Genomic DNA, 22,527 nt, shown 5'->3' with positions numbered 1-22,527 from the left:
ATTGAACTCTGCCTGCCCTGAATGTGGATAACATTTTGTAAATAAAGTGTACTAAGTGGGGCGGTGTTGTTGCCTCCCAGCAAGAAGCTCTCGGGTTCAATTCCTGGCCGGGCGGGAACTTTCTGTGTGGAGTTTGTTCTCCCCGTGTCTGCGTGGGTTTCCTCCAGGAGCTCCGGTTTCCTCCCACAGTCCAAAGACATGCTTGTTAGGTGAATTGGAGACACTAAATTGCCCCTAGGTATGAATGTGTGTGTGAGTGTGTTTGTCTGTGTGTCTGCCCTGTGATGGATTGGCGACCTGTCCAGGGTGTTCCCCTGCCTTTCACCCTATGAGCACTGGGATAGGCTCCAGCACCCCCACGACCCTAATTAGGATAAGCGGCTAAGATAATGAATCAGTGAGTTTACTAAGTGCATGCCTCCAATCTAAGCTGGTTATTGTTATACACCATGTCTCCCCCTGGTGTTCTGTTGTAGAACCACAGGGGGAACCTGAGGAGTGAGAACATAAAGCAGAAAGTTTCAGCACTTAGAGGTGAGTGTTGCAAAATGCTTATAGACAAGCTGAGGAAATAAATGAAATGACAGATGAGACGTGTTTGATTTGGATGAGTTACCAAAGATATCTTGGGCCAAGAGGTTCATAGATCATAACTGAAGTACACAGTACTATGGTCCTCATTATCAAGGCATTGCACTGACTTTTCACACAGGGGTGTCCGTTTAGAGAGGTTGTCCTTTGTCCTCGTCAGTATAGGGGTGAGTGCCCCAAATGTGACCAGAGTTTGATTCCCCAATAGGGCCCAGCGGCATCGTTTGCCCCCCACTGGCCTGCCATCCAAGCACACCATCTGCCTGCAAGGGGCTGGGTGAGTAGCTCAAATAGTAGAGTTCAAAGAGGTAACAGGATCGATGCCCGCATTCACAACAGCTGTCCCTTTTTTGAAGCTTCTGCAATGGCTGGACTGCTACTTGGTGAGCGCTGCGTGCGGCAAAAGGTTGACAAAGGCCCCACCATGATTTGGACTCAGATCGTTGAATTCAGAGTCCAGAACACTAACCATTACACCACTAGGGTGACCACATTTTGGTTTTCAAAAAAGAGGACGGGGGTGGGGAGTTGGATGATGCATGCCCCTCCCAACTTATGGGGAAATTTAAGTGTTTGACATTTTTTGGTTCCTGTCGTTGCACATGTAAGACTGATGCTTGAAAATGCCATGTGAAACCGCATCTGTACTTAACTGCCACAACACATAGCCAGCTACTAGCATAATAACAGTGGCATGACCTTATTTCTTTCCATTCAAGTTTTGGTGGCGCTATGGCTTTCTTAGGGTCTCTTGGCTGTTTCTGTGGTTTTAACGGTAATGAATGAGAGGCAGTTTAACCAATGTTTATGGCATGATAGTGTACATTACCGTCCACTGGTGGCGTGCGAGAGGGCGGAACCTAAAGAAAAAGGTCAAGGCAATGAAATTGCACACACAATGAATGGTGACTGTGGAAAGTAAAAGCCAAATCCTGGACATTTTTGGCGATTTAGAAATCCTGGCCGGATGCATTTTTTAGGTTCATAAAGGAGGACATGTCTGGGAAAAAGAGGACGCGTTGTCATCCTAACGTCACAGAAGCACCCAATGCATGCCCCTGACTTTGGGCGCCTCAGATCACGCAAGCGCAGGTGAAGAATGCCAAGATCTCTGAACCTCACTCAGAGAATTCACACCTCCAGATCATTCACTTTTACTCTTTTTGAGTGAAACTCAAGGGATTTAGCTGTTTAGCAATTCTCAGTTATGCAGAGTGTGGATGTTGTGGAATTGAGCAACTATCGGTATGAGTATGATTATCAGGGTTGGGAATCAAACCCAGGTCTCAGAACTAACAATCAGAAGTTTTAACAACTGAGCTAGCAGATGGGGGTACAAACTCAAGTGCAGAGACAGCACAATTCAGTTACTGAGAAGTTTATTTCAGATAAAAAAATCACAAATATTCCAAAAGTTCAGAAGATCTTGATTCCAAATAAAAAAAAAAGTCACAATAACTCAAACGGGAGAAAAAATACCTTTGACAGATCAGATCCAATAGTCTACAGAAAAGCAGTTCAAAGTAAATCAAGAAAAGGCAAACCAAAAAAGTAATCCAAGGGAAAGGCAAAGGACAAGATTACAAAAAATCCAAAAATACAAACAACAGAGATCAAAGTTAAGGTCTTGGCCAGAGTCAGAACCACTGAGAACATCAGAGACTAAGCAAAGAACAACACAGGAAAAAAGGTTTAAATACACACCGACAATGACCAAATCAAGACACATGACACTGAAATTGAGACACAGGTGAGCTAGCTAACAAGAGGGCAGGACACTCACAAAACACACACAAAAAAGGCCAAAAATGGCCACCAGAGGTCAACAAAGTCCCAAAACCATGACAGTGATATGAATAATATCCAGGAAAGGGGATGGTTTTGCCATTGTTGACCATGAATGGTTTTAGATGAACAGAAACATCATTCTCAGCCCCTGGGGAGCAAGTTGGTTTTGTTTTGTCGTGGTTGCGGTTGTGGCTGTTGTAACTTTTCCTCTTTTTTTTTCTTTACCAGAAATGCTGTTGGTGTGATAGACTCTCTGTGGGCCAATTGAGCACGTGGTCCGCTAGCTGAGCTAGCCACGCCTCAGTTCATGCAACTCATGCTGAAGGTCACGGCATGCATCTCGGTAGTGCTGTGGCGTAATGATTAGCCCGCTGGATTCTGAGTCCAGTAATCCCAGTTCAAATCTTGGTAGGACTCTGGGGAGTCTTCTGTCATGTCAGTGCTGAACTTATTTCTGTAAAGTTGATTTGGTCACACGCTCTGTTTACAACATTAGAGGACACAAAGTGTCAGTTTACAAAGTACAATGTTTTGATCGAATCTTGAACTACGTGTTGATGTTATGAATTTTGTGTGTATGTGTGTGTGTGTGTGTGTGTAAACCAGAACCAGCCTCTTTCCTTCACACATGACTGTATTTTTTGATGTATTTTCATACCAGGTTGACCTCTATGAAGTCTGAAATAGATGAAATAGTTGAAGACTTGAAGTAGTTTATTAACTGTACTCACTGTTTGTGTCTGTTGTTAGTGCATGCTATATTTATGTGCATTATTAGGTTTTTGATGTTGAACCTTTTATGTGCTTCTATATGTGTAACACCCACCCATTTTCATACCAGTTCTGTAACATCGTCAGTCAGATCAATCTAAGCCAAGCTAATGCAGGTCTCACTGAGGCAGTTAAGCCTCTAAGGGGTTGAAGGTGAAAGTACCACAAGTGTAGTCACTGAGAGGCATGATCTATATTCCATTATGATTATGAGATATGTAAGAGAATATTTTCTAAAATTGACTCTATTAGTGTCAAAAGATCTTGTACAGACAGCAGTAAATATTTCTCCTTCCTGAAGTGATAATGTGTGAAAGCTCTGTAAGGGAAGTACATCTGAACTGACCCCAGCTGTACGTCCCCGCGAGTAAAATCTAGGGACTGTGGGAGGTAACAACAAAAAAAACTCAAAAAGAAAACAGAAATATGTAGATGGTGAATTTATTAAGCCAAGAAAAGATAAAGAAAAGGGTTACAACAAAACCAAAAGTAATATTCAAAGCTACTTAGTCACGTCATCCGAATTAATCACACAGCGTAATTGCTGTAACCAGGCAGTATACACACAGGGATAACACACACAGTGATATATCCCTGTTAAAAGACTCAAACACACACGCACGCGCACACACAGCATCAACCCTGCCGTCTGGCCCACTGGCCCCGTCTATCGGTCTCCCCAGGACTTTTAAAACAGCCGGTTCCAGTGAACAATTAAGCACCGCCACTGCTAACCATTCGTGGTGACAATGAGGACAGGGTAGGGCGGTACCTGGAGAGAGAGATGGAGAGAAAAAAAAACACACCCCAACACCACAGCCGTAACACCAGCTCTAAATCAGGAAAGTAAAATCTTGAATATGTATTCATTTTCCAGTTTATTTATAAGCATTCACTCTTGGCATTTAATGGTAAGATGCTAGAAGTGCCTAGTCGTGAAATGGACCATTAAAAGCATTCAGAGTTGCTTTGCCTTAGTTTCCTTACATTAAAAAAAAGAAACATTTTATTTGAAATGAGGAAAATGTTTTATTTTGTTTCTCTTCTCTTGAACAAACTCTGAAACTAGAGACAATCGGATAATGTTTACATTTGAATCACACATAAACTCATAAAATCTGTTACCATGTTTTGGCAAAAGTTAGAACATACACACATGGCATACATAAACAAAATTAGTGGCTAACATTCTAAAAGAAAAGAGAAGAAAAGAAAAAAGAAAAAAAGTAAAGAACAAAAAAAGTGAGGAATAATAACAAAACAGAGATCCATTCCACTATTGTGTTTAAAATCCTGGCTTCCTTGTTTATCTTTACCACAAAATAAAACAAGTGGAGTAGACAAAAAAATCATCAAATGGATAGAGTAAAACACAAAGCTATATACACACGTTTATATGAGAGAAGGAAATGTCACCCATGTTGCCTGTCGTACCATCAGTGGAAAATCTTTCTCTCACAGACCGACTTGTAACTATAACTACATGCATATTTATACCAACTACTCACACTGTCATATCCACTCATAATGACAACACAGCCTGTATTCGATCCGTCTGTTTTGTTGTTATGCCAGTATCTAAAAGAGAACAGAGAATGAATCTGCTGTGATTCTAAAACAATCAGTTGACTGAGACCAGGGGCATTTAACTCATTACTAGACTGAAATTCAGTCATTTCTTACCCAGTGTTCAGTGCTGTGTCATCCACCCATTTCCAGTAACCGTCGTTAACCAGACCAATCCAAGCATAGCAACCCCAGCATGTCCTCAAACTATTGACAACAAACTCCTGTTATGACAGAAAGTGAAAACAGTGTTAAAATACTATTGTTCATCAGATAAACATTATTTCAGTCATATATTTGTCCATTAAACACCAGACTCTCAACTATAAGTGTGTTGTGAGTTTTTCCCTTTAGTGTCTCTCTCACCTGTTCCTCTCTACTGTTTATGATGACCAGGTCTGCTCCTCTATCTCTGCAGTACTGTCTGCTCTGACTCCAGGTCTTTTTCTCAGTAGAGATGTAGTAAACACTGGAGCTGAAGTACCCCCATCCCTGCTGAGTGTATTTATCTGTTCACACAGTAAAAAAAGGAGAAATAAGAGATGTTTGTTAACAGCTCTGTACTGACAAAGATATACACACATGCAGAGGCTAGATGGCAACAACAATAATAATAATAACAACAATAATCATAGGGACTTCGTAGATCCGCATAATAAAGAGGTGCATCACTATCATTCTCATTATCATAGTTATTCAAACTCATTATACACTAAAAAATTAAACATTAAATATACAAATATCATGACGTAATCTCATCCTTTTTAACTGGCTGAAACACAGTAAGTAGGTTTGACGTGCATGTCATAAGTTTCCCAATTCATATCTATATCATATACTCTCTTGCAATTCACTTATTTTCCACTCACTAATACAAATGTTACAGTGAATTTTATTTGAGCACTGATGGGTGTCTAAGAACTGTACAGTCTCTGGTCTTCTGTGTGTATAGTAGGGATGTGCAGAGAGCCCAGTTTTTGTATTTGTGTCTGTATTTACTGAGGCAGAAAAATTATTTGCATTTGTATTCGAATAAAAGTGGAAATATGCGTAACAGTCCTGGTTTGGGTTTTATTACACTTTTAATTTTGGGATATTAAAGTGTTAATAAGTGTTTTTCAACAAACTATTGTAATAATCATGAGCACTTAAATGTAATATTTATGGTTTTCATAAACACAGCTATAAACATGTATAGCCATAAACATCATTGAAAAGAAAATCATTTTAAAGCTAACATTTAGTTCCTAATCAACAGCGAAGCCAATAAACTATACTCTAAACTAAAAAATGACTATGTGAACATTGTGGACCCCGCCACCACCTGCCCTAATTGGAGGACGCAACCATGTGACACACAGGCTGACTGAGCAGTGAGCACAGTGTGTAGGTGAACTACAAGAATAGATGTTATTTTAGAGGAGAAATATCAGAAGAGCCTGGCACCCGAGTTAAAAGAGGAGCGTGGAACATCTTGTGAAGGTATACTTAAGTACAGGTTTCACGAATAATGAAATACCTAATCTTTTGACACATCGGTACCACGCTGCGGCAGGCCGCTTTGCTGATCCTCTTCTGAAATTTCACCTTCATTCTCATAATATTACGACTTTATTCTCGTAATATCATGACCTTATTCTGGAAATCTCAGATTTGTCCCCCTCGGTGTGGCTCCAAAACTCTGTCGTAATGAGGAACACTAGCTATTTGACATGTTTTTTTTCTTCCCGAAAAAAAAATATTTTTAAAATATTTGTACGAAATAAATACCCATAAAAACCCACTATTTGTGCTTTGCCGAATACCGGATTCGGATTCGGCTCCATCCTTAAGTGTATAGTGACACAGACAGTGTATCTGAGACTTAGTCCTGCTGCAGAACCACTTGCACGCTTGTTTACACACAGTCCAAATGCTTGCATGCATGGTCAGGTGATCATAAATAAATGATACCATCAAAATGATAATGATACACCTCAAAATGATACACCTCAAAAATGATTTACTGGTGATACATTTCATGGACCTGTGATGTTTATATGGCTTATAATGATTTTAACCTATTTAACCGTATGCAGTTTACAAATTATTTTAAAGAGATGGACTTATTACATCTTTGAGTCCAGAAAGAGGAAGTGTGAGTTGTACATCTATTTCTAGCACTAATGGCATGGGCATTAACTTTCTCGGTAGTGATAAATTTAGTCAAACACGTGCACTTCAAGTTCCTCAAAGAGTTTTGGTTTGTGCCCATGTTTCACATTCACTGCAAACCTATGAAGACAAGTCCATATCTCTCTGACTTCAACCCTAAAAATCAGTTTGAAGATCTCAGCTCATATGAGCTTGTGTACAGCTCTGTCGAGTAATCCAACAGCACTCTATCCAGATCACAAGAAGTGACATCACCAAAACACAGAGTATCATATTTAACGAATTCAGCAAAATATCATTAAATGGTACTACTTTACAATAAAACTACCTTTATAAAGGATTTATAAATGGCTTATAATTAGATTATTAATTAGGTTGTAAACACTTTATAAATCATTGATAAACAATTTTAAACAAGTTATAACACAGCTTTCATACATGGATGCGGGGTCACTATTTTGCAAGATCAAGTTACTGCTGCACTTTTTATCTGTTTGTTCTGTTAAATCTGAGATCTTGCTAGTTGCTTAGCTTACTTTATGTTGTTCCTTTAGTCAGCATGTTAAACTGTTAGCTTCATCTCATTTTTATGACCATTTATTTATGAATTACAAACAGGTATAATTGGTGAAAGGGACTCTTATTGTAAAGTGTAAAACGCATCACCATCTATTGATGAATTACTAATATTTATAACTGGAAAAGGGGAGCCTTATTGTAAAGTGTTAAACACATCTCTGTTTATTAATGAGTTGCTTGGTTACCTCTACAGTGATGACACTGCCTTTGCTCCTTTGGAAACATGCCTTTTATTTTACAAACAGCATAAACTAGGAAGTAACCAGGGACGGACAGTAACGAAGTACATTTACATTTGAGTACTGTACTTAAGTACATTTTTCGAGTATTTGTACTTTACGTGAGTGTTATTTATTTATTTATTTATTTTTTGTGGAGACTTATGACATTTACTCCACTACATTGGAAAGACAAATATTGTACTTTTGACTCCACTACATTTTTATGAAGGTTCTCGTTACTCATTACTTTGAAGCCTAGCCTTGAAGTCAGCAGATGAATTTTCTTTTCTAAAATGTGATAGGCCATATTGTGTTCTTCACAGGAGAAAAACCAATCACAGTAAACTACTCCAATGCTGTCAGTCAAGTGCGTGCTGCATTTTTTTAACAGTTGAACTTGGTGGTTTTACTGATGGCTGCCACTACGGCAGATAAAGATGATAAAGATAAAGGTTCCTCACCAGAGTACCCATGGCCATATCTTAAGCCCATGTTTGAGATTTTTGAAATCAACTGGGTTTCAAGCTAACTGCTTCGTAAGTGGCTGTGATGTAGTGCTCACTGCTTACTTAAAATCATATTCACCACCATATATATGAGAGGCGACTTGAAAATTGCGATTAATAATGTTTGTGAATGTGTGACAAATCTGGTCACAGAGGCAGACCACAGCTGTTACTGTTAAGCCCCATATGAAAAAACACTATAGTATACCATAGTAAATATACTGTAGTATACCCTTTGTTTTATTGTAGTATATACTGTAGTGTTTTTGAACCATACTATAGTTATTTTACTGTAACACATTAAACTTGCTGACACAGTAGGAGGGAAGTACATCATTCATGCAGGCAATTACATTTACGGTACACAGATAACATAAAACTATCACAAGAATTAACAACACAACACAAAGACTTCATGATGAATAATACACATACACTTCTACTAGCCACAATGGAAAAAATAAACTGAACAATCAGGAATTGGGGCTAAGCAACAGTCCATCGCCCCAAGGCATGCTGGGAAACTCCACCCATCTGCCCTCCAACACACATCACAATATACTACTTTAATATTATGGCGTATGTCATATCAACACCTGTGATAATAATAAGCACAGCTACTGATAGCATGCTGAAAATGTGAAGATAAACAATATTACTAAAGCCTTAGTGTATAAATCTGGCAATTTGATATGGAAATGAAATATGCCAAATATGATGTGCCAAATGAAACTTTTTTGACTATTAAGATATGCTGATGATGGTTCAATGCCAGATACTTATTAACAAATACCTGATGAAGCTGACAGCTATAAATGTTGGCTAAAGGAGAGGACAAAGCAAGCTAAGTAACCAATGAGATCGGAGGCTTACCAGTACAAATAAATGTGGGATCACTATTTGGCAAGCAACAGGTCACTGTTGCACTTTTTATCTAATGTGTTATAACAGCTTATTAATAATTTACAAAGTGTTCACAACCTCATTAATACACTAATTATAAACCATTCACAAACCCTTTGTAAGGGTAGTCTTATTGTAAAGTGGTACTTATTGAACAGATGTGAAAAATAGTACATACTATTTATATTTATGATTTTTTAATTTACATACTTAGCAGATAGACAGGTGTAAACCACTCACATGTTACAATGATGTTGATTCTTAGAGTGAAATAATGGCTGTTCTCAGTCACTTTTGTACCCAACACATTCTGACAGCTTTACGAGACAAATGTAAAGAAAACAAATTTGAATGTAGTTTTACTGCAGTCTCCCTGAGTGAAATCATTCACAGATTGGTAAATTATGTTCTCTGAGCAGTTGTCTCAATGCAGACTTTAAATGATCGCATGACAGAACATTATGTCAATGTCATATTTAGCTTAAAGTGAAAAACTACTACTCACCTAGGACAGAGGACCTTTGATACCACATGGTCAGGTTGTTGTCACTGGTTTGTAACTGGTCTCTCTCCATGGTCAGGTTGTTGTAACTGGTTTCTATCTGGTGTCTGTTGATACACAGCAGTACGACAGCAGCCAGCAGGAGAACACACAGCAGCCCCAGACACACTGTAGTTACTCTACAGCATCTGTTGACTAAAGTGTCACTTCCTGAGAGGAGAAAAATTTGGGGAGGTGTTTGATTTAAATATTTCTGGTTATTATTGTTGTTGTTGTTATTGTTGTTGCTGTAATATTGTGATATATAAATAATATTGTTGTAATATTAAATGTTTAGATAGAGAGAGAAACACAAGATTATTCGGTGCATACATGTTTGGTCAAGCCAGCCCGCAAGCAAAAGAATAGGCATGTTTTTATTTTTGTGTGTTTTGGTGTGTGTGTGTGTGCATGTGTTAGAGAGAGAGAGAGAGACCGAGAGAAAGTGAGAGAGAGAGAGGGGGAGAGGGAGTGCTCACCTGAGTTCTGAACATGCGAGTTTCTCTCATTGTTCTCAGTACGTCCTGTATTGACATGTACATCATAACTTGACTCCATTCTGTTCTGCTGAGTAAAAGTGATGTTACAGTGAAGTGTGTGTCGGCTCTGATGAGTTTACCAGAAATCTACAGTCTCCAGTGAACCTTATATGCAAAACTACTTAACCAGCAATAAGACCACAACCCAATAAGACCATACCACCATGGGAGCAACCACATTAAAAGAGGAAGTAAAGAACAAAACAGAGAAGCGGAGGGTGTGGAGTGATGGTGTTGGTTGTGGTCTTATTGGTGGCTACATAGTGTTGCATTTCACTCCTAACACAGGGAACTGGAGACTGTAAAGTTCTGATAAACTCGTTAGAACGAAAGCACACTTTAGTGTAAAATAATTATTATTCAGCAGAACTTATGAGTATATAAGTGTCTTTGGAACTCTAACGCTCAGGTTCTTACTTACTCCCTCTGGTTGTCAGTTTGAGTTCTGTTTTATTTTGTCAGTTTCTTGATTCAGATCGTTATTTCATCAAGGTCTTCACCTGTTTTTATTGATAAAGCCTGTTTTGCTTTGTGCATAAATCGCTGGTTCTCTTTAGTTTCTTTTGTGAAATCTGTGGAGTAACCTGAGGGCTGTACTAAGGTCAGGGCTGACAAACTCTGATTGCCTGAACTGGTGTTAAATGGTACTACTACGGTGATTAAGATGTCGATTAGTTGATTCAGTGTTAAATGAATTGGAGTTTGTGTATATACACAAAAAGGGCGTGTTCGGCAACACAGGTAGAGTTTTTGCATAGCGGCTCGTGCTCCGTATTTTTCCCTGAGAAGAATGCAGACGCTGATAATGTCTGGATATGGGGAGTTTAAATAAATGTTAACGGCTAGATGTAACACCGTGGTGGCCAAAAAAAACAAGGGAGGCTTGTTGGCAGCGCAATTCGTAAGAACACTGGGCCTCATTCACCAATAACTTCCTCTTAAATTTTTTCTTACGTTTTTTCTTAAATTCGTTCTTGAGAAAGTTCCTTTGAAAAAGTCTATGTCAGATTCATGACGTGTTCTTAAACTGCAGAATAGCTTTGTAACGACCTCGCCTCCTCCCTCGCCAGTCTCAGCCATTCCGCGCTCAGCGTCGCCGCGTCTACTAATCACCGGCCTGATCACTCTCATCCCGCACACCTGCCCTCACTTTAGTTTCCCATTACACATCTCCCTATTTAAACCCCTCTGTCGGATCAGTCAGTGCGAAGTCTACACCTTCCCGTGTCTACTGAGCCGTTCTTCTGTTGTGTGTTTTGGAATAGTTCCGTGTTTCCTAAGCTTCTTCGCTACCTGTGTGAACTCCCCTCTGGTCTCCTGTTACACCTGTCTGTGTAAAGCTTCTTTTGTTTATTTGATTTATTAAAACCTCAGTTTTGCCCGCACTTGTGTCCTCCGTCTTGGTGCTTCTTGACAAGCTTGCACCTTATAATGATGAATCTTTGTAAATTGAAAGCTGTTGTTCCTAATTAAGATAGGTGAATGCCCCGCTAATCACCATAAGAGGTCATGAGACTGCATGGCTGTGTGCACACACAAAAATGTATGGAAGCCAGTTTTGGCCACATTAAAAAAAAAGTTTGCTTAGTTGTGACTTTATTTTGCAGAATTCTAACTTTATTTCTTACAATACTGCCTTTTTTCTCACCATTCCAACTTTATTTCTCACAATTCTACCTTTTTTTCCTCACCATTCCAACTTTATTCCTCACGATTCTGCCTTTTTTCCCTCGCCATTCTGAATTTATCTCTCGTAATTCTTAGTTCTTTTCTAAGAACCAACAAGTAGCTTGAGCCATCACTTCTGCTCCCGCTTTAATGGTTCAATGCAGCGCACGTACAGTAGCAGACAGGAGCGAAGGCTACATCTGGTGGCATCAACAGCTGGCATGGTGCTCTTTCTTTTCTAACAGTCGCAATGTTACTGAACACTACACATGCTGCCACTACCTCACATGTCTGCTCCAAGCAAAGCAAAGCTAAATTTAATTTAGTCGCTTGTTTGTGGATCAGCATGGGGGGTCATTAGGTAACGCAGACACGGGTAACCTCAGTCCCCGAGAAGCAGGCCATTAGGACGCCCTTTGAACAGTAGAGAGAAATTGTCATAATACAGCATGATGAGTGAGATATAGGGTGGTGGTTGTTGTACCTTGTGCAATTCTCTGACCATGAGTGGATTCCCAAAAAATGCGTGAATCAAACACTGACCTAGGCCACCTAGCCTCCAGAGTGCTAAAGATAACTGTGGACCAAAAATAAGGAAAAAATCCAAACAAAAGGTTGACAAACCAGAAAACAGTCTAAAAGAGAAATCCAGGAGCAGGCAAAGGTCAGAGCAAGAAACAGGAGCAGAGGCAGACAAACATCCAAAATCCAGAAACAGGCAGGGTTGAAACAGGCAAACGGGCAGAATATCAAAGCAGGTAAACAGGCTAGATGGACACAGTCAAGAGGCAGGAGAAATCTGACAAACAGAGACTAACAGAGCAAGGTATAAACAGGCTGAGTGATACAAGCACCATGAGCAACAGGTGAACTCAGAGGGCTGGAAACAAACAATGGCAGGAAGTAGATCACAACAGGCAAAGGGCGGGGTCAGAAGCACATGGAAAACAAAAACAAAAACAAACAAAAGCACATGGTAAGACAAAACAGAATAACCAGCAGGAGGCTGCAGAGTGACTGAGTCCAAGCAGAGGTACTGACAATGTTGCGTTTTGTGTATAGGCCTAGCCTACGCATATTAAAAACAGACCAAATGTTTTTATGTTGCGAATTACCTGCGATCGCATAAATGATCTTTAGAATGCTTAAAAGGCCAGGGAACACAACAAATGCATCCAGCAGTTTAGTGAGATTAAGTACCACCTTGGGAACTGCACAGCATACAGTATTTGTGATCAGATGCTCATCATCACCGATGGAATACATGAAGTGTCAAAATATCTCAAAGCATGGCACAGTGTTCAACAGGTGAGGGCATTACTCTGGCGAGTGGCATTGAAGATGTCTGGCCCTAGAAGCTAGCAAAGATATAAGGGGTAAGCTAGAGGGTTTTGACAGTCTCTATCTACCCTTGCCCTGTGGACTGAGCCTCTTGCAATCCATGCACCACAGTCGACTGAGTCTTCCAAATGTGCCAGCATTTTTCCTCGCTGGAGGGTAATATCACGTTGACCACGAAGATAACCTAGTTACACCCAACGTCACAAAGTTATTCCTGAAATTACCTGGATAAGCCAGTTACCTCACTCTATAGTACAGCCCTCTGGTATGATGTGACATTATCTATATGTACCTGGGTTCTACCTGTAAGGTTATTTGTGTAATCCTGAAGCCTTGTGTTCTCGTTCTGTGTTCCTGTCCCTGTTCCCTGGCTTACTCTGTGGTAAATCAACGCCAGTTCTGCACATGCATCCAGACCCTGAACCAATCCGTAATGTTCAGAGATGTTCCTGTGATTTTGGTTTAAAGTATTTTGACAAATTGACAAATACATTAGTGTTATGAGTTCCTTCAACCATTTGTATTAGACTGATTGTTCTCAGTATCATCTGTATGGGCATACGTTTCCTTGCTTATCTCCAGTCTGTTCTACTGAGTAATGGTAATTTTCCAGCAGGATCACGGGCGTAACAAAGGTTTCTCAACTTACAGAGCTTCAGAAATGTGATACAAACTTTAAGTAGGGTCAGCAGGGTCACACATAGGGAACACACCAAAACCAAGGGTATCTGTACAAACTAAAAGGTAGACTAGATGAACAAAACCAGGTGTAAAACATAATGTGGTGACAGAGCTGATCAGACAGGTGATCATTAACCAGCAACGCTGAGCAGTGAATGGGTGGAGCAGAGGGGGGTGGAGACAAGGTCGTTACGTAATCATATTAAACTGTATAAAATCATTGGTTTTTGAGCCTGACTGGTCACATTTTGAGTACATAGAATCTTGAACTGATCGACTGTCAGCGACTGGCCTGCTCTGAATATCTTTGCTGAATATGTCAAATGTCTCACTCAAGAGAAAATAAATTCAATGAAATTTAAAAATAAAATCTTTTCACTTTGTGTCTCCCATCAGCAACTTGTTAAAAGGCTCAGAGGGGATAAGAGAGTTTTCATTGGTCTGACTGATGATGTCACAGGGGGGTCGTGGATTTGGGTGGATGGCACAGCACTGGTCACTGGATGACAGATCACTGAATTCAATTCTTGCTGTCAGTCTGTATCAAAACTACAGTAGACTAACATGGTACTGGAACAGAGGGCAGCCTAATCATATTAAAGGACTTAATGAAGACTTTGTGATTATACAATATGATTGTTCATGTGGCTGTTTGGAGACCTGGCATGATGTATCATGTTATAATAATTTTTGCTGGATCTGTGAGAAGGCTTTACAATCACCCAGTACTTAAATTTATGTAACACAAGAATACAAGATGCATGGCAGAATATACAGAGCATATTGAACAAGGGAAAGAGAGAAAAAAAAGGTTGGGGAGGTTGAGTGTAAAAGAATACACTCTTGTCTCTTACTCTGTTCCTTGGTGTCCCTGTGTGACTGGCACAAAGTGGCTAAAATGAGCCTCTAAGTGATTATTGTGTGTTATTGTCAAATACAGGAAACAGAGGCACAGGAAGACAAACAGCGAAAAGGCAACTCTGCCAGGACTTCACAAAGCAAGAAAGAGAAGGCCAGAGTATTTCTAATGGAAACTGAACTAGATTAACAACAACAAAAACAACAACAACAACCACCAAGAACAGGTGAAACTAATGATCAAATGATTAACCGACTGAACCAAGGAAAAGAAAGAAGTTACTAAACAAAGAAAATTTTAACTCAAAATGGCCAGCAAAGGGGGCATGTCAGAACCTATGGTGTGACTATGAACTTTTATGACACTTTTATATTTCTCTGTATTTTAATAATGTATCTTAGTGTATGCAATGTTGGGCTTCAGCTTGCCCTCAGGGTGACTTAAACCAACTTAGGTATGTCAACCTGTCCAAGGAGAGAAACCAGCTTTGGGCCAAATACATCAACCTGTTTCAAGAGATTGAAGAGCTGCAGACAAGCTACATCATCCTGTCTGAGGAGAGAGACAAGCTGTTTAAGGAGAGAGACAGGCTATGGGACAAGAACATCATCCTGTCTGAGGAGAGAGAGACCAGTTACTGAATGAGAGAGATGAACTAATGTCCAAACATTCTAAACCGGGTAAGTAGATTTAATTAGATGAGTAAGCCATGATTCATATTTTCAAATGACACTGTATGATTATAAGGGACAATTTGTCAGTGTGATACAGTGTAATACATCTTATTTAATAGCTTAATTTTCTTCATTTAGTCAGAGGGGTAAACAAGAGTGCTCTTAAAGTATTCTTAATCCACAACATAGTTTAATGGTGTACCTGTTTACTGTAAAGTTAGAGACATGTACAACAGAATACATTTGTAATGGTTAGGATGGCAGTTATAATCCTCAAATCCAGTGTGTTGTGTGTTATTGTTGCTTGATATGGTCATTGTTGGGGGAAACCCTTAAAACAGTGGCATATCCTTCAGTTGTTTGCCTGAACTTTTGCAAAAACACATAATTTGGTAATTGGTCTATTATTGATCATATTAGAAGGATCATGCCCCTCTCACAGAAGGAAAATAAAGACAGATTTCCAAAATTTTCGAAATGTCATTATTATGAGATAAGACATGGCCTTGGGTTAAAATCAGCTGCTAACTTGAGAAAATATAGCCCTGGTTTATTGGGTCTAGCAGGCTTTTTATATTCCAGCTGTCTGAAAGATTTATGGACTTCAAAGAACCAGAAAGGTGTAAAAGTAAAATAGCTGATAATTGCTCTCACTTGCAGCATTAGCTAAATCAGACGACAGGGAGCCCGATAATGAGATTAAAACGATTAAGAATCAGGAATATAAGTCTTTCACAGCATATGAGAGGATATCATCACTGCTTGTATTTTTCCAGGGCAGTATTCCAGAAAGCAGGTTTAGTGAAAAGTCAAAGTTAGTTAACTCAGAATAAGTAGTAAACCTCCTAAGAGAAGAGCCTTATGGCTTCATTCTCCTAGCAAAACAAAGGCATTCACTCTTGTCTGGAACATTGTTTTTACTTGTTGTTATGATGTATTTTTGAATATGATTATGACTCACTGCTGTTTGAATCATTTATTTATTTATGGTTATTTGTAGCTTTTTTTTTCCTTTTCCTATTGCAAAAGCATGCTACAGTATCATTGTTCTCATATATGCATATAAATGAGGACGTTTATATGCACACAAAAAATTATATATTAATTCTACAGTCAGCCACAAGAGATAAAGCACAGGTTGCGTTAAACAGTGACTGCTGCAAAACTCAGCAAACCCTTTATCAAATATTGCCCCCTAGTGGAGCTTTGCAATCTGTGCATTATAAATGTTGAATAAGAGAAAAGCTTGTCTGGAGCCCAAATACAAAAAGATGAGCTGTGTGGTTATGCCTCGGCAAGTGTTTTTTAAACTACAAAGGTGCAGAGTGCTACAAAAATATTTGAACCTCTTTTCATTCCTTTCACATGATAGTTACAACTGATCTTCATATTATGATTACATTACATTACATTACATCCAATCACTTTGCAGATGCTTTTATCCAAAGAGACTTCCAAGATGGGCATAGTACAAAACCAAGCAAATAGCCATTGAGGACCTGACTGCTGAACCAATGCTAGGTACATTATCAAGCTAGATACACATGCAAGTAAGAGGAAAATGTTAGAGTAAGCATGTGGTGCAAACTGTCATGTGGTGAGTATCACAATTAAGTGCAAGGTTAATCTAAATCATAAAAAGAGTCAGGGCTGATAGGTCAGTATGGGCATAAGTTCACGGTAAAAGTAAGGAAGTGCCATGTAGTACATGTTATAGATTGACAAGTTGTGCATTAGAAAATAGTTCATAATGTAATAGGTTGGGATTGAGTATAGAATGGTTCTTTGGTTAGTGGCTTGTGGAGGTAAGGGTTTCTCAGAAAAGAAGAGTCTTCAGGTGGTTCTTGAAGATTGCGAGGGAATCGGATGGGTTAAATGCAGAGACAAATTTACTGCTCACTGTTCACAGTGTGCGTGTGCAATCACGGAGACCTTAATTTTAACCTACAGTTAATTTTAACCCCCAGCGGGAGTTAAAACGGGTAGCGGGATCGATGCCCGCATTCTCCAAGGTTGTGCCTTCTTTTCAAAGTTTTCTTAGGGGCAGGGCAGGGCAGCCAGTTGGCGAGCGGCGTCCCACACGGCAAACGGTTGCCAAAAGGTCCCACCGAGATTTGAACTCGGATCGCTGGATTCAGAGTCCAGAGTGCTAACCATTACACCATGGAACCCTCCAAGTTGCTGCTCGGGCCTTGGGCTCTTCAGACGACGAAGAGCTCAGGGCTCAGCAGGAAGGGTACGCGCTCCCTTGGCCGCAAAGAAAAGTAAGGCGCTGGCCCGTACGGGGATCGAACCCGCGACCTTGGCGTTATTAGCACCACACTCTAACCAACTGAGCTAACCGGCCTAACAGGCAGGCGCTTTGAGCCAGCAAAAAAAAAAAAGAAAACAAACAAACAAAAAACCCCCCGAATAAGTAGAGCGCTCAAATATACTGGTCGCTCCAGGGTTCTTTCACGTTGGCTCCGTCAGAGATGCATGAGGCGAGAGGGTCAGAGAGCCTGGCTCTCACTTATGGGCACAAAGCCCCTGCAGACATAGGGCCACAGCACCTACAGACACCCACAGCACCTACAGACACCCACGGCATATATATGAAAAGCAATGGAAGTGGGATCATCCACCGGCAATATAAAGACCACTGCTCCCACCAGCAGTGCACGGCGGCGCGCTCAAACGTGTCGGAAGGGGGACATATTTGACACGGGGCTTCCATATATTAGTGGTGGGCATGGGAGAGTACTGCATTTTCTGACAGCCTTGCTCCGTCTTGGAGGCTGGAAATGCACTGATGTCAATAGCTTGTGTATTCCTTCGCTGTGGTCAAACGGGTGTGGGTGTTGGGAAAGTGTCAAAGCTGCTGACCAAAAGGCGTTAAGGCCGTTGGCCTCGTCCAACACCTGCCCCCTGGGTTGTCTGTCGGGCCGTTATCAAGCTCCCTTTGATGTATTGTGGGAGAGGTGGGAGAGTGCACAGTTTTCAATAGCTTGTGCATCCCTAGCAGTTTGCAGAGGTTTAGTTTCAACTACAAAGTCCTCTGTACGCTTAGACTGTACTGTCCCCCAGACAATACACTGAAGGCAGCAGAAAGTGTCAAAAACTGGAAAAGTCTGCCAACTCTCGGGGCAGTCTCTGAGGGGATTTTTTTCTTGCACAGTAACAGTGGAGCAAAACCTGAACATTAGCCACTAAATTGTAGGCAACCATCTGTAACCTGTAACGCGTGAAAATCCTCTGCTGCCGACTTGACATCAAACGTGTCCAGTGAGTCTTTGCAGATTGCGGTGCTGTTAATAGGCTGTTTCGCTGTCAAAACACAAATGTCCTTTTTAGGGATAGCCTTGGTTATAGCTACGTTTTGGTTGAGCATTGTTGCCGGACATTTTGACCGGTTGATGATGATTACAATGGTTCCGCTCAAAACTGGGGGAGACGCGGGCTGGTTGGCTAGGTGGCACCAAGGTTGAAAGAATCCTGAACGAAACCGGTTCAGGAACCCGTTCCCTGTTGGCGGTAAGGGGGCACTTGCGGAGCTGCTTGACCCAGAGGTTCTGTCTTTTGCGTGTTTGTCAGTGCCCCCAGCGGTTTGCATGTGTTGGGTGCCCTCAGCCATGGCCAGTGTGTCCTCGTTAGTATAGTGGTGAGTATCCCCGCCTGTCACGCGGGAGACCGGGGTTCGATTCCCCGACGGGGAGCAGCAGCATCTTTTGTCCCTGGTTCACGACCTCCACTCTCAAGTAGCAAGGAGCGAGGGTCGCGGACCCTCTCTGCAGCACCGCAAGGCAAGGTCCTGCAGCAAAGTTGCTGTGGGTCAGGCGCTGTGTCTCAGGAAAAGTGACCCAAGAAGGCGGCCAGACATCGTCAAAGGACTGGATCAAATGAAAAGTCTGTCCTTCGAGCCGGACTTGAACCAGCGACCTAAGGATGGCCAGGATTACACCTACAGTCCTCCGCTCTACCATCTGAGCTATCGAAGGGCGTGGAGCCATAACAGGCGCGCACACACACACACACACACACCGGCCCACCATCCCTGAATTGCTCCGTTTCGCTCGTCACATTTTGCCAAGAGCTTTTTGGACAAATGTGGCGTCCATCATAAAGCGAACACCGACATAAAGTGTCCGAGTTTAAAGGCCGCTGTTCATCCCTTTTGTACTTTATGCTCCTTGAAGTCCAGAGCAGCGGGCATCACAGGCCATGAGGGTGGGTGGGAGGCTGACTCAGTCCCAGAGATGGGCTAGAAAAGGAGGCGTTAAGGTAAATGGCTTTCTAGGTCCCCACATCTGACACCTGCCCCTTGGACTGTTTGTTGGGCCCTTATGAGTTTGGTGTGGTTCCAGGATCCCTTTGTGACGTCTTGTTTTGCAGTTGCTTGGTGTGACGGTTAGCTAGTGTTTCAGCGGGTTTGCCCTCCCCACCGCATGCATGATGCTGTGGCTAGCTAAGCAGCTAGTTTGGCTAATGCTTTTGTCAAGCCTTAGCTTTGAAGTTGAGCCGACAAACTTTTGCGGAGGGGCTCTACCGATGTAAGCCACTGGCCTGCCGTCCAAGTGCACCTTGGGCATCCGAGGGGCCGGGCGAGAAATGGTGCCGGGCAAGACGGCGGCATGGGGAATTAGCTCAAATGGTAGAGCGCTCGCTTAGCATGCGAGAGGTAGCGGGATCGATGCCCGCATTCTCCAAGGTTGTGCCTTCTTTTCAAAGTTTTCTTAGGGGCAGGGCAGGGCAGCCAGTTGGCGAGCGGCGTCCCACACGGCAAACGGTTGCCAAAAGGTCCCACCGAGATTTGAACTCGGATCGCTGGATTCAGAGTCCAGAGTGCTAACCATTACACCATGGAACCCTCCAAATTGCTGCTCGGGCCTTGGGCTCTTCAGACGACGAAGAGCTCAGGGCTCAGCAGGAAGGGTCGTCCACGCTCTCCCTTGGCCGCAAAGAAAAGTAAGGCGCTGGCCCGTACGGGGATCGAACCCGCGACCTTGGCGTTATTAGCACCACACTCTAACCAACTGAGCTAACCGGCCTAACAGGCAGGCGCTTTGAGCCAGCAAAAAAAAAAAAGAAAACAAACAAACAAAAAACCCCCCGAATAAGTAGAGCGCTCAAATATACTGGTCGCTCCAGGGTTCTTTCACGTTGGCTCCGTCAGAGATGCATGAGGCGAGAGGGTCAGAGAGCCTGGCTCTCACTTATGGGCACAAAGCCCCTGCAGACATAGGGCCACAGCACCTACAGACACCCACAGCACCTACAGACACCCACGGTATATATATGAAAAGCAATGGAAGTGGGATCATCCACCGGCAATATAAAGACCACTGCTCCCACCAGCAGTGCACGGCGGCGCGCTCAAACGTGTCGGAAGGGGGACATATTTGACACGGGGCTTCCATATATTAGTGGTGGGCATGGGAGAGTACTGCATTTTCTGACAGCCTTGCTCCGTCTTGGAGGCTGGAAATGCACTGATGTCAATAGCTTGTGTATTCCTTCGCTGTGGTCAAACGGGTGTGGGTGTTGGGAAAGTGTCAAAGCTGCTGACCAAAAGGAGTTAAGGCCGTTGGCCTCGTCCAACACCTGCCCCCTGGGTTGTCTGTCGGGCCGTTATCAAGCTCCCTTTGATGTATTGTGGGAGAGGTGGGAGAGTGCACAGTTTTCAATAGCTTGTGCATCCCTAGCAGTTTGCAGAGGTTTAGTTTCAACTACAAAGTCCTCTGTACGCTTAGACTGTACTGTCCCCCAGACAATACACTGAAGGCAGCAGAAAGTGTCAAAAACTGGAAAAGTCTGCCAACTCTCGGGGCAGTCTCTGAGGGGATTTTTTTCTTGCACAGTAACAATGGAGCAAAACCTGAACATTAGCCACTAAATTGTAGGCAACCATCTGTAACCTGTAACGCGTGAAAATCCTCTGCTGCCGACTTGACATCAAACGTGTCCAGTGAGTCTTTGCAGATTGCGGTGCTGTTAATAGGCTGTTTCGCTGTCAAAACACAAATGTCCTTTTTAGGGATAGCCTTGGTTATAGCTACGTTTTGGTTGAGCATTGTTGCCGGACATTTTGACCGGTTGATGATGATTACAATGGTTCCGCTCAAAACTGGGGGAGACGCGGGCTGGTTGGCTAGGTGGCACCAAGGTTGAAAGAATCCTGAACGAAACCGGTTCAGGAACCCGTTCCCTGTTGGCGGTAAGGGGGCACTTGCGGAGCTGCTTGACCCAGAGGTTCTGTCTTTTGCGTGTTTGTCAGTGCCCCCAGCGGTTTGCATGTGTTGGGTGCCCTCAGCCAGGGCCAGTGTGTCCTCGTTAGTATAGTGGTGAGTATCCCCGCCTGTCACGCGGGAGACCGGGGTTCGATTCCCCGACGGGGAGCAGCAGCATCTTTTGTCCCTGGTTCACGACCTCCACTCTCAAGTAGCAAGGAGCGAGGGTCGCGGACCCTCTCTGCAGCACCGCAAGGCAAGGTCCTGCAGCAAAGTTGCTCTGGGTCAGGCACTGTGTCTCAGGAAAAGTGACCCAAGAAGGCGGCCAGACATCGTCAAAGGACTGGATCAAATGAAAAGTCTGTCCTTCGAGCCGGACTTGAACCAGCGACCTAAGGATGGCCAGGATTACACCTACAGTCCTCCGCTCTACCATCTGAGCTATCGAAGGGCGTGGAGCCATAACAGGCGCGCACACACACACACACACACACCGGCCCACCATCCCTGAATTGCTCCGTTTCGCTCGTCACATTTTGCCAAGAGCTTTTTGGACAAATGTGGCGTCCATCATAAAGCGAACACCGACATAAAGTGTCCGAGTTTAAAGGCCGCTGTTCATCCCTTTTGTACTTTATGCTCCTTGAAGTCCAGAGCAGCGGGCATCACAGGCCATGAGGGTGGGTGGGAGGCTGACTCAGTCCCAGAGATGGGCTAGAAAAGGAGGAGTTAAGGTAAATGGCTTTCTAGGTCCCCACATCTGACACCTGCCCCTTGGACTGTTTGTTGGGCCCTTATGAGTTTGGTGTGGTTCCAGGATCCCTTTGTGACGTCTTGTTTTGCAGTTGCTTGGTGTGACGGTTAGCTAGTGTTTCAGCGGGTTTGCCCTCCCCACCGCATGCATGATGCTGTGGCTAGCTAAGCAGCTAGTTTGGCTAA

At 42.5% G+C, this 22,527-nt stretch overlaps 9 non-coding genes across 9 annotated transcripts; 3 read left to right on the top strand and 6 right to left on the bottom strand.

Annotated features, from left to right (window-relative positions):
* Positions 1-17,481: 17,481 nt before the first annotated feature.
* Positions 17,482-17,553, bottom strand: trnaq-cug (transfer RNA glutamine (anticodon CUG)). The gene has a single exon. It is a non-coding gene; the product is annotated as a tRNA-Gln (tRNA).
* A 102-nt stretch (positions 17,554-17,655) lies between these two features.
* trnai-aau (transfer RNA isoleucine (anticodon AAU)) lies at positions 17,656-17,729 on the bottom strand. The gene has a single exon. It is a non-coding gene; the product is annotated as a tRNA-Ile (tRNA).
* Positions 17,730-19,005: 1,276 nt separating this feature from the next.
* On the top strand, positions 19,006-19,077 carry trnad-guc (transfer RNA aspartic acid (anticodon GUC)). The gene has a single exon. It is a non-coding gene; the product is annotated as a tRNA-Asp (tRNA).
* Positions 19,078-19,272: 195 nt separating this feature from the next.
* On the bottom strand, positions 19,273-19,359 carry trnay-gua (transfer RNA tyrosine (anticodon GUA)). Its single transcript is given in 2 exon segments — positions 19,273-19,308; positions 19,323-19,359. It is a non-coding gene; the product is annotated as a tRNA-Tyr (tRNA).
* A 635-nt stretch (positions 19,360-19,994) lies between these two features.
* trnaa-agc (transfer RNA alanine (anticodon AGC)) lies at positions 19,995-20,067 on the top strand. The gene has a single exon. It is a non-coding gene; the product is annotated as a tRNA-Ala (tRNA).
* An 89-nt stretch (positions 20,068-20,156) lies between these two features.
* On the bottom strand, positions 20,157-20,228 carry trnaq-cug (transfer RNA glutamine (anticodon CUG)). Its single transcript has one exon. It is a non-coding gene; the product is annotated as a tRNA-Gln (tRNA).
* Positions 20,229-20,335: 107 nt separating this feature from the next.
* trnai-aau (transfer RNA isoleucine (anticodon AAU)) lies at positions 20,336-20,409 on the bottom strand. The gene has a single exon. It is a non-coding gene; the product is annotated as a tRNA-Ile (tRNA).
* Positions 20,410-21,685: 1,276 nt separating this feature from the next.
* Positions 21,686-21,757, top strand: trnad-guc (transfer RNA aspartic acid (anticodon GUC)). Its single transcript has one exon. It is a non-coding gene; the product is annotated as a tRNA-Asp (tRNA).
* Positions 21,758-21,952: 195 nt separating this feature from the next.
* trnay-gua (transfer RNA tyrosine (anticodon GUA)) lies at positions 21,953-22,039 on the bottom strand. The gene is given in 2 exon segments: positions 21,953-21,988; positions 22,003-22,039. It is a non-coding gene; the product is annotated as a tRNA-Tyr (tRNA).
* Between the last annotated feature and the right edge of the window lie 488 nt (positions 22,040-22,527).

This window comes from Chanos chanos, chromosome 11 (genome assembly GCF_902362185.1).
Source record: "Chanos chanos chromosome 11, fChaCha1.1, whole genome shotgun sequence".
Classification (NCBI taxonomy): Eukaryota; Metazoa; Chordata; class Actinopteri; order Gonorynchiformes; family Chanidae; genus Chanos; species Chanos chanos.
The sequence above is the reverse complement of the archived record's forward strand: the minus strand, read 5'-3'. Positions and strand labels throughout refer to the sequence as shown.